This window comes from Lepisma saccharinum, chromosome 5, assembly GCF_977018435.1.
Source record: "Lepisma saccharinum chromosome 5, izLepSacc3.1, whole genome shotgun sequence".
Taxonomy (NCBI): Eukaryota; Metazoa; Arthropoda; class Insecta; order Zygentoma; family Lepismatidae; genus Lepisma; species Lepisma saccharinum.
In genome coordinates this window covers 12272698-12280893 of record NC_139233.1, presented here as the reverse complement: position 1 = coordinate 12280893, position 8196 = coordinate 12272698, and positions in this window count along the sequence as shown.

Genomic DNA, 8196 nt, shown 5'->3' with positions numbered 1-8196 from the left:
CTGGAGGGAACGTGGGACTCGCAATTATCCCGCACATGTGCGCGAAGTGTCTCAGTATGGTGGCGGTGGCTTAATGGTATGGGCAGGGATCAGTGTTGGTCGACGTACCCCCCTGCACATTATCCGGAACGTCACTTTGACAGCCTTACGATACCGGGATGAGATCCTCAGGCCTCGTGTTGTCCCAATGGCTGCAGATATCGGTGATCGTTTCATTTTTGTGGACGATAATGACCGACCTCACCGAGCACGTCTGGTTGACGCCATGCTACGGGATGAGGGTATCGAACGAATGGTATGGCCAACGTCCTCCCCAGACTTGAATCCCATTGAACATGTGTGGGACACACTCGGAAGACGCATTGCTGCTCGGCCAGCGCCGCCTACAACTCTGCAACAGTTGGAAATGGCCCTTCTGGAGGAATGGATGAATATCCCACAGGCTGTCGTTGATAACCTTATTGGTACCATGCAAAACAGATGTGCAGCTGTCATAGCAGTTCATGGCGACCACACGCCTTATTAGAGGTATGGATCTGTTGCGTATCTGTCCATTTCTGTTGTCTTATCACCGTGCTATTCTCCTGATTTTGTGCAGTACCTTGCAGAAATCACCCCTAGAACTCTGTTGTGCTAATGACTCAATAGACATGTATTGTACTGGTTGAGGACACACTCACCTAATCAAAATACATTGCTACTTTTGACTTACCAACTTTGGTTTTGGGATTTCTTGCTTGCTCACCTAATTTTTTTGACCAGTGTAGTTAGATCCAGCTTTGGCTTTGCAGTCTAGCTCTTGTTGCTTCAGAGAAATAGTATCCCGTTTTAGGTGGGATTTAGCTCTTTCCTGGACAACACTTGCTGATCCGGTAGGCCGCAGCGGCAACAGGGCCCCTAAACAGGTATATGAATAACCCCCTAGCACACTTGCCTCAAAGTCTTTCCCCGCTGTTCCCTTGCATTGCCGGGCGCCCTTTCCTCTTGTTGCCTCTTGAGGGTAGCGGAACAACCTGTCTCTTCGCTTTTGTCGGCTCTGCAATCTACACTCAACTGGAACGCTGTTGGTTAACTTATTTAACAATGTTGTTATTTTATTGAGAAAACACTTTTTAATTTCTTTACATTTTGCTGTTACCTGCGGTAACATCGGTTACATGCACGCCATGCCTCTGATACAGATTAAATTCCATGAAAGGTGGAAAACTAAGTAAACTCTAGAAAGTTTTTGTGCTACCACTTGAAGGTATGGTGCCTTGAAAACAATGATACCATGTGACTGAGAAAGTGCTGTGTATTTCTTTTTATTTTCATAAATAAGTTGAACTATTGTTTACATTTGGCCTCACAATAAATTATGTATATATCAGAAAACGAACCTATCCACTCCTTAGTTTTCAGTACGTTGGGCCAACGTAGTAAAACCACACGTTGGCCCAACGTTGGAACGACGGTCAAAATTATCGTTGTCCTAATGGTGTTTGTGCATTGGGCCAAACGTTGGCCAACCATTTTCAGTACGGTTGGCCCAACGTTGGACCAACCACTTTTGGTTACTTCGGCAGCCTCCCTGGAAAATAAACTTCAATCTAAAGTTATATATTTCACACATACAATTTAATTTGTCAGAAATTTATGATAATCAGTGGCGGCGACTAGGGGTGGGGTGCAGTTGCCCCCGCTTTTTGCTATTTTTGCCAAGGTAAATTAAACTGTCCTTGCCTCCCCCCCCCCCTTTTCGTGTTTTGAAAGGTTGCATGTGTGTTTCATGTTTTCAGCATCGCACCCCCTAAATTTATTTCCACACCCCCTCATCACCCCTAGATGATTAATCCTGGTGTCGCCACTGTTTATCTTCCTCCTTCGATTCTCTCGTTTTATTCCTGCTCCTACAAAATGTTCAGAAAAAATATGCAACTCTATAGTAGACCAGCCAAAGATCAAAATTGTGACGTTTACCCTCATGGAATGTTAATGATTGGTATCCATGCTAAATCAATTAGTCATATATCAGACAGAAATACTAGGGTGCATGCCACTAGAAATTTTGACCTTGAAGGTCATTTTAAGGTCATATTATGGCTGAAAAGGAAAAATCACAAAGTTTTCCAAATATACGTAGTCACATATCAAAAGAAAGGTATGGACAAGGCAAACAGTTTGGTACTATTTTTAGATCAGAATATCGATCTCTGAAATAGGTCATAGTCCCATTTTGAGAATGTTGTACAGGGTTATTCAAAATTATTGTCGGGATTTAATTTCTTTTTCTGAGCAGGTCATGAAATATTTGGCATTTATAACCGCATCAATTGATGGAGACACTCAAAGTTTTCTTTCAAAATATGCAGTGTCCTGTAGTTTTGCATTTCGCCACTAGAAGGAAGATTTTACAAGCTCTTTTACGGCTCTGATAAGATGTTTTTTTGTGTGTGCTGGAGTTTCATCATAATCAGTCAGTTGTCGTTGTCCAATGATACATTCCATTCGCAGGTGATGTGCACAGTTTCAGGAGATAGGGTGGCTGATATTTCAAGAAACAAAAGTGCAACTGATTAAACGCACTCCACAATGAAGTTTTCCAGCTTTCTGATGTTCTCATCTACTAGAATGCAACTGGATAAGAAGCTTCTCCCTAGGTGGCAAGCTGAGCAAACACCACATATTTCTTAATTTACATCGTAAGTGTAGGTGTGTACTTAATAATAGTTGTATAACATAATCACAAATGAAATTACTTGGTGGGCATTTTCTGTTGTGTAACAATGCACGAGACGAAAGCCTTTCCGTGCGGTGCACCACAGTGGCGTACTCGGCTCCTACCACTTCAAGATGTTCATTGGAGGCCTCTATATAATTTTAGGTGCTATACTCGTACCTGCCTTTTCCCCAATCCCAGTGTATGGTCAGCGGGTGGTTGCAGGCCAATAGCTATCACCTCCAGCATGGCCAACCTCACAGCATGTTGAAACCTTTCACGCATGTTTAACCTGGGAGAATGCACGTGGAGGTGATTTGACCCCAATTTATTTTCTTTGCTTGCCTTTTTGCACATACCTGTTGGTTTGGCTCTTTCCACCCACCTTATCTATGTTGGACATGTGGGGAACCCGCTAGGCAGCCAACAGTTTTAACAGTGGCCTTCTACCATTTAAAATGCACAGTTCAGTTTCATTTGCGGTGCTTTTGACCGTGCACGCTTCCTCGTGTTATAGATTTAACAGTAGATCATTATCGGCTTTTCCTGTATTTTATGAGCCCAGAAGAAGAAGATCGAATTCATAGGCTTCTTGAAATCGTTGAGAAGGAGGAACAATGTGATAAAGAGCTTTGAAGGCAATTTGAAAGAGTAAGACAACACCTTTTTGGTGAATCAGAAGATGGAATATGCATCCACTGTTCACTCTACTGCCGTGAACACATATTTTTTTTTAATGTGTGAAATGTGCAAATGGAAATCTTGATGGTGTTGAAGTGGATGTGGAGCAAAGAGATGAAATAGATAATTTTTTAAAAAAACTGGAGTACTAAGCAGTATATTGTAGAAAATATACTACAATTGTAAATACCTTATAGTATCATAATTGTGTGTTCTCTCTACAGCCTTTGCATCAAACCTATGTAAAATTATGTTTGTTTCATAATTACATTATATTCTTACAATAATAAAAATGTACAGGAAAAAAGTTTGTTCAACTATTGAAAACTCTCAATAGTTTTATTTATTGTATTAAAAATCTTTTAAAATATACAAATGAAAGAAGGAAACAATAAAATACAAACTAATTTTGAAATATGATGAACCAAACCCAATAGACTGTGCATGCCTCCTCACACACGTGTTCTCCCGGGTTAAGGGAGAGTATTGTCTTGTGAACCATTCACTTTCATTTAACAATAAGGTTACTAAATAACAGAAGGCTACATGGCAGAGTGGACGGCATCAAGTTAGGGGTTCCAGTTTCGAACCCCAGTCAAAACATGTGTTATTGTGTTTGCCGTTTATTGTTCATCCTCTCGTCTCTATTAGACCATGAAGTAGATAAACGATGTAAAATAAACAAAATAGAATTGGATGAAAACAGCTAGATAAAGAATAGGATATTTTTGATGCACCCTTGCAATCAAGGGATCCAAATTTTGTTAACTGGTTGAGGCAGATAGTGGTTCTGACCCCACTTTAAACAGAAGGTATATTCCCCGATTAGACTATCTGTGTATAAAATTGACTACAAAACAGGAACTCAAACTTTCGATGTCAAAAAGAAGTTTCAAATTGTCAAGTAAGATTCGGTATTGTGAACACTTTGGTTTCTTTGTTGAATTTTGTAGTGTGTGTCTGTGTGCAGACCAACAGTTGTTGCTTATTCACAGTTATTTTTCTATCATTTTCAAAACTTTTTTAAGTAAAAGTGTGGCAGAAAAAAGTTGTTGTTTTTTAATTGACATCTTTCTTTTTAAGTTTCAGAAATGTTGCTGTTCACTTACAATAGCATAAAATATTTAATATCACAGTTCAGTTTTAGCATGTCGATATTTAATATTTTTGATATATCTAAAATTATCTCCGGGACCGTACATAGTATATGGTGTACGCAGCATGGAACATGAGGTACTTTTCTTTGAGTAGGCTTAAAAGGACTTTTAATTCGTGTAATGTTAATAGCAAGCACCAATGCTAAACCAATTGATAAAAATATTGGAATGGACTTTGACCTTCGTGAGCTACTTCTGAGATCGATATTCTGACATAAAAATCATACCGAACTGTTTGTCTCGTCCATACCTTTCTTTTGATATATTACAGGACTATATTTGGATGACTTTGTGATTTGACCCTTTTACAAATGACCTTAAAATGACCTTCAAGGACAAAATTTTTAGTGGCATTCACCCTAGTATTTTAGTCAGACCTATGACTGATTGATTTAGCACGAGTGCCTATCATTAACATCCCATGCGGGTAAAATATTTTTTTGAATCCTTTTTGCTTCTTGACTGGTGTACTACTATAGAGAAATGTATGTAATAGTTTTGTTGATTCCAGGTGTTAAAGAACTCTGATTAGCCATGGGGTTCACATTGCAGAAAGATATATTCATTGTCATGCATTGTGGGAATGTATGACAAGTTTAAGAGACAAGAAATGTGAATGTTTCAAGAAGCAGTTAAGTTGAGAGCTTCATATCCTTTGAGATCAGAAGCCCTTGCGAGAGTCTGGGCTTTCTGCCGGCAGTGTGGTGACAACACAGCGTTGTGCACGTCTTTGAAACTCTATCCCTAAAAAATCTGTACCATCCCAGACCTGCAAATTCGTCAAGTTTGTTGATATTGGTTCATGGAATCTAACGGCAGATAAAGAGAAACTGGATGACTGGTACTGTTCCCATGACACACTGAATAGTAACTGGTAACTTAATTATGGTGCATGAATTTGTCAACATGTTACCAGCAGACATGTTGCGTATCACGTAGTTTCAACAGAGCAATGTCAGGGCCCATACAGCTAGACACACTATGGATTAATTGGAAGAATGCATTTCAGCATAATTGATCTCAAGGAGGTTGTAGCAGTGCAATTTGTGGATTTAATACCCTTCCCCAACTTTTTTATTGTGGGGGTAAACAAACTATGGCACCCTACACAACTCATCCACACAGAATTCGGGAAATGTACGCAAATATTAAGTCCTCCTCCGCAGCCGTGCCGTCTAAGGTGCTGTGCTTTGGGCTCCGACTGTGGGATGGCATGGGTTCGAGTCCACCTGGGTTTTCAGCCTGTATATAAGATGGGTGGCCACCCACCATTGTAAGGAAAATGCGGAGCTACGAGTGAGTAGCATAACCCAGTCTTGAAAATCTCCTATAACGGTTAGGGGTTCAAAATGCTGACTCCATGTCACTCCATTACCAGTCGAAGATCTTCACACCTCTAGGTAGGATTGTGGGAGGGAGACTGGCAGTCGGGAGATCAGCCTAGGCTCTTCAAGTACTGTCGAGCCATGGGTTATTTTTATTTTTATAAGCAAATATTAAAAAAATGTGTTAATAGAATCTCGTGGCAAACATTTCAAAGGGTGTTTGAGACCATGATTTGGTATATCCACTTATGTGAAACACAGAACGGCAACCACTTCTAGCATTTACTGTGAAATAAATTGCTTCAGTTTCACCTATTTCATTGTTTATTTGGATATTGCAAATCATGTTATATATTAGTAGTTTCAAAACTACTCACAAAGATGTTTTTGAAAACAATTACAACACCAGAACTAACAGATGAGTGTGAGAGGTGGACAGTTGACCCCACCCCACAGACAGCATCTTTAACCTTAAGTGGACGGAGCCTCTCGGACCTGTATAGCTTCTTCTGAGAGTACTTTCTTCCCAAGTGCATAGTTTTCAAACTTGGTGTGAAGTTCAAAGAAATTCGTAGATCAAGAACTAATTCTTGTACACATTGATTTATTGGTGGGGATGAGGATTGACAGAGCTTTTAGTGGAGGTGATATTTATACACTGTATTTCCCAATAATGAAAGTTGAAGGAATTAAAGAAAATCAAAAGAATTGGTATTCGGCATGTCCCTGTGCCAACCACAGTGGTGCACTACATTAATCATTCAAACTTGCATTGAAAATAAACTGACACTTTTTACGAAAAAATAATGTATGAGGTCAGAATGAGGTCAGAAGTGTTGCCATCTTACAGAAAAAAATCTCTATTGATGCTGGACCAAATTTGCAAGGAAGCACAACAAAAGACCAATCTTCGAGGACATGTAAAGTCCCTCACCCAATTTGGGGGAGGGGGGGAAGAGTAGGCAACATTTTAGAACATCATAATTTTTGGAAAATTTTGAAAACTGGACATTTCCCACTGGACTGCTAATTGTCGCAAATTGTGAATATGTTCATTTGTTTTCATTGTTACATGTAAAAGTAAAATATATCAGCAAAAAGCAGTGATTGTAAACAGTCCATTTATCAAATTTACCTTAAAACACGTTGAGGAAAAACAAATACATTTTCAAGTTGCTCTTGTTCATAATTGTAACAATGGATATATAGTTTTGAGATTCAAGCACGTCATACCTTCATACGTATACTAGATATCAAAAAAGACAACTGAAGAAATGGCACATTAATTGGTGGTATTGGTAAGACCCCGTCAGCACCTGAGTACTCAACGTAAAGACATAATGTGGGCAAATGTTAAATTCTCAATATAAAGGGGATGAAATTCCAATTTTATATTTTTTCTTTTTTTTTCCAAAACAAATTTTCACATAATTAATAAACGTGAGTACCTTAATTATCTCTTACCGCGTCTCTCATTCCCATAGTTTGAATAATTTTGAAAGTAAATGCTTCAAGTACATACTCTAGGTGAAGAAATTATTTGCCAGTTATGAGCGATGTGGCAGCACAATATCATAATTTTTGAAAAATTAAAAATATTTGGAGAGTTAATTTTGTCAATAACAAAAGTTATCATTGAATACCATTAAGCTTTAATATTACTCGCAGAGAGGCTTTGGAACAAAACAGATGCTACAGGGTAGGGAAGTGCCCCCACGGATAGTAATTACATTCTCTTTGTGTCCTACAAGGAACTAGCATGTGGACCAACACAAATTCCTCCCTCCAGGGAATTTTTGGCATTTCATTTAATTATAAACCTTGCTAAGTAAGAATCACGTCCCACACTGCGGCCATGCGGTCTAAAGGTGAAAGCTTTGGGCTTCGGCTACGGGACGCATTCAGGTTTGAGTCTCCTGGGGGAAGTGTAACAACTTTTATTGATATTTCGGCCTGTGCATGGGACTGGTGGTCATCCACCATCGTGAGAAAATGGGAGCAACAAATGAGTAGCATAACTCAACTCATAGAAAACCTGCAACCACTGAAAGTTCATCGTGCTGAGCATGCATCATCCCATAACTGTTGTGATATCTCCCACCTCTGGTAGGAGTGAAGCCGGCAGTCGGTAGGTAGTCACTGGTCCTCATGGGCCATTAAGTTAAAGGTTTTTATTTGCCACCTGGAAAGTTGCATGCTAAGAAGGCAGGGGTGGGTAACTTTTACAATTCATTCCAATTTAATCATTATATATACCTTCAAAATATATACCATCTGTTGTTATCATCCACACAGTTATCACCATGATCCGATTATGGTATAATCTTCCCACCTG